The sequence below is a fragment of the Mus caroli genome, chromosome 14 (assembly GCF_900094665.2).
Source record: "Mus caroli chromosome 14, CAROLI_EIJ_v1.1, whole genome shotgun sequence".
In the NCBI taxonomy this organism is placed as follows: domain Eukaryota; kingdom Metazoa; phylum Chordata; class Mammalia; order Rodentia; family Muridae; genus Mus; species Mus caroli.
Genome location: NC_034583.1, coordinates 59,972,325 through 59,976,719, shown reverse-complemented (window position 1 = coordinate 59,976,719; position 4,395 = coordinate 59,972,325). Strand labels below are relative to the sequence as shown.

At 37.9% G+C, this 4,395-nt stretch overlaps 1 pseudogene; it reads right to left on the bottom strand.

Annotated features, from left to right (window-relative positions):
* Positions 1-2,949: 2,949 nt before the first annotated feature.
* Positions 2,950-3,257, bottom strand: LOC110309963 (annotated as a pseudogene).
* Between the last annotated feature and the right edge of the window lie 1,138 nt (positions 3,258-4,395).

The window sequence follows — 4,395 nt, the reverse complement described above, 5'->3', positions numbered from 1 at the left end:
CCTTCCTTCCTTCCTTCCTTCCTTCCTTTCTTTCTTTCTTTCTTTCTTTCTTTCTTTCTTTCTTTCTTTCTTTCTTTCTTTCTTTCTTTCTCGTGTATTCAGCTCCATTGTGTAGCTCATGATGACCTTGAATCTCTGATTCTTTTTGATTCTACCTGCTGAGTGCTAGGATTACAGTTGTATGCTACCATATATATTTATATATGGTGCTGACGTGCAAACGCTTCATGAATTGTAGGCAAACACTCTATGAACTGAGTTACATCCCCAGCCCCTTTTAATGAACTCTTAAGTGTATGATGTAGTATTCTTTTGCTGCTGCTGCTGCTACTGCTGTTGTTGATTTAGAAACAGGGTCTCACTATGGAGCCATGTTTGTCCCAGGTTGGCCTCAAATTCACAGAGATCCACCTGTTTCTGCCTCTCAAGTGCTAGGAATAAAGGTATGTGTCACCATACCTGGCGTGAATGCAGTATTGTTGATAGAGTGTGGTCTAGAAAGTCCTTAGAGTTCATTAATCTTTCTCTATTAACACACCACTCTGTCCCCGCTCCCACCATGCCTCTGGCAGCTGTCATTCTACTCTGTCCTCTCTAAAGTCCTTACTTTCAGCTGTGTCATACCCGTGGAATCGGGAAGCACTCATCTTTGGACGGCTGCTTTATTTTACTTATTTATCAGCAGTTAGTAGAGCCTGGCTTAGTTCCAGGCAGTGTACTGGGTACTGTGTGGCTTTACAATTTTAATAAAGCATGGCTTGCTCTTCCAATTAGCTCTCATTTTAATACATAGAATGAGGATGAGATTTATTTCAATAATTACATAACTTTCCACAGTATTTATTTGTCATAAGAGTATTAAAAGTCACTTGTAATTTCCATAAAGAAAAGTTATTAAGATAATATTTTTCATTGAAATGAAAATCTATCTTATAATTTCCCTTGCTTGGTTAGAGATAAACTTTAAAGAAAAATAAAACTATATCAATAAAAATTTAGGATATGACCATCTATCCCTTATTGACACTGCTCTTGTATTATTTCTATGAATTTTTTTTTGATGATGAACCATGATCTAAAAGTACAGTACAAATTTCCAGAAAGAAATTATTGGAAAGTTTTAGTTTACCAATCTGAACTATTTGACCAATCTCTGTTCTTCCCAGGAAGTAAGCTACTTTGCAGCATATCAATGCTGGGCACACCACCTTCCCAGTGGTAAATTAGAGAAATGGGTAAATAGACCATGCTTATATGACCATTATTAAGGTATAGCATTGTAATCATTCTATTCTACTATTATTTAAGCTTGTTCATATCTTTACATTAAAGTTAAAACTTAATTTTAATGTCTTTTAATTAACTCTTTGAGAATTTCATGCATATGACATACATTGTATTTTATTTTTTACTTCTAATTCCTTTCTCTTAATCTTCCCACATCTAACCCCTCAAAACTTCATGTTCTCTTTTTCTGTTTGTTTTCTTTTTCTTTTACATAACTTGCTGATTCCAATCTGTGCTGGCCAGTCACCTATGGATGTGTGGCCATCCATTAGAACATGGTTTATCTTCTAGAAGCCACATCCTTTAAAGCTCCCACCTCCAGAACTGGCAACTCACAACAGCATCTCAGTTAGGGTTGGAGGCTCATAAACCTCTTTCAAGCCATGTTGGAATGTTGGCTGGTTTGAACTCTTTGTGCAGGCAACCACACCCATTTAGAGTTCATGGCCCTGTCTTGGTCCTACCATGTTCTGAAGATACTGCTTTATCCTGGTCTCCCATGACCTCTGAGTTACAATTTTACCTTCTCTTTTCTTCAATGGTCCTTGAGCTTTGGGGGTGATTTTGTATGATATAAGTGTGCCATTTGTAGCCACGCATGCCAAAGATACATATTTACTGCACTTTGACCCATTGTGAGTTTCTCCATTAACTGCTGTCCACTACACACAGAAACTTCTCTGATGAGACCAGAGAGCTACACTAATCTATGGACACAGAGATAGGAGTTCAGAGGGCAGTTTAATACTATTTCCCTTCGGAAAAGTAGCAGGTTCTTCTGCGGGGCCTGTGAGCTTCCCAACTATAGGTTTTTCTTGGCCAGATTTGCAGTAGTAGGCAGATGACTCCTTCTGTAGAGCTGGTCTTAAATCTAACCAGAAGGAGACTGGATACTTCCGTAGAATCCATGGTGCTATAATACACATAGGTGTATCCTGCTGTACCAGTTTTTGCTGTAACTCATAGGATTCACAGCTTCATAAAACTATTGTCCACTTTTGTTTCCTTCAAAAGACTGAATAGCATCTTTTGGTACCGTGAAAGCTGCCAGCATGGGGAAAGCTTCCTGCCAAGTCCCATGACAGAAGTATGTAATGTCTTCAACAGCAGAGTCTTACCATGAGGGTCTCATGGGCAACTGTCTGTGGGACACCCATGACCAAAAAATTAAAAGCAGGTATTCCATACCTGGTAATGGAATTCTTAATTACTCTGAAGGGGCATTATTTTCCTGTGTAGTTATTCCTACTTACTTTCTCTTGCTTCATATGTGTGTATTTATGAATATACATTAAAGTTAGATAAACAAATAACCACAACATATATACATACATACATACATACATACATGTATGTATATGGTGTGGATGTGGTCCACTGGCTGAATGTCTTCATGTATGTGTATGTATATATATATATATATATATATATATATATATATATATATATGTATATATATGTGTGTGTATGTGTATATATATATATACATATATATATGTATATATATGAAATGGTATGTGTGTGTGTGTGTGTATAGGTTTCCATATAGGTTTTCTTTTTTTTCTTTTTCAACACCTAGTATTTTATTCAGATAGCAGCCCTGTTATACATGGTCCAAGAACATTCAAATAAGAACTCAAATCAGAAGTTAAATATTGGTCTTCATACATCATAGCCAACAATGCCACATTTGCCTATGATCTCTCCGATATAAAACCACATCCACCAAACCACTCAGCACAACTTCCTTAACTGTAAGGTGTTTGAAGCTACCAGTTTTAGCACTTGGAATTATTATTATTTTATTTTTACACTCTGAATAACTGTAGGGATTTCACCAGGGGGTTGGGGGGAACCAGCTCAACCTTGGTGTAGTGCCCAAATGTGGCCAACCGAGGCTTCAAGTAAGTCGAGGCAGCGGCCACCATCGACGGTGCTTTCTTTGCAAAGTTACGGATGAACTTGGCCATGGTCTAAGGTGGAAGGTATGTCTCCTCGAACCATGGGCTGAATGTCTCCATATAGATTTCCAAACATCGCTTTAGTGTTATTTATCCCTCCTCTGCCCCTCTCCAATACTACCCTCCCATTCCCTTCCCCATTTAAACCTCTCTCCTCATTTTTCATAATCCATAATTTTATAATGTAGAGTTTGTGCCATGCCCTCTGCAAATAAGAGGACTTCTGCATGTCAAACACTCCCACACCCATTATATTGCTTGGTTTGAACAAGATCAGAAGAGGACTTAAGACCTCATTGCATAAATGTAGAATCTGAGCCAAGACGTGAATGCCTTCCTCGAGGTTACCATGCTTGTAGGAACTGGTCCTAGTCTAGATCTTCAGAAGAGTGAGCTGCTTTTTTGATAGTCACTGCCCTACAGATGTATATGTAGTTTATTTGGTTTGATTTTTCAAAGTATTGTGCTGTACAATTTTTATAAATATTAATTTATTCATTTTTTAATATATGTGAGTACACTGTAGCTGTCTTTAGACCTATCAGAAGTGGGAGGGGATTTGATCCCATTACAGATGGTTGTGAGCCACCATGTGGTAGCCGGGAATTGAACTCAGGTTTTCTGGAAGAGTACTCAGTGCTCTTAATCACTGAGTCATGTCTCCAGTCCCACACCTGTGTGCACTTTTAAGCTTCAAATAAATACTTCATTATTTTTACATCAATACCTAAAATGTAGGTAATATCTTTACATCAGGAACAGCCTCATAAATTGAACAGCAAGTCAGAGACACAATTGCATATTGTTGACTTGAATATACACTGTGAGTTTACCTGCTCATATCTGTTTTTCAAATTTGCCAAGTAGGTCACTTATACTCTTAAACATTGATTTATATGAGCACTTATTTATATTTGATCTTCCTTGAAAAGTTTGAAACAGTCCCACTAAGTTACCCCAGCTGGCTGGAAACTCACTCTTAGTGCTCATGTGGGCATTGAACTTGTAGTATTATGTCCAATTTTCTGAGGAACCACCAGACTGATTTCCAGAGTGGTTTTACCAGCTTGCAATTCCACCAGCAATAAAGGACTGTTCCTCTTTCTCCACATCCTTGCCAGCATCTGCTGTCACCTGAATTTTTGAT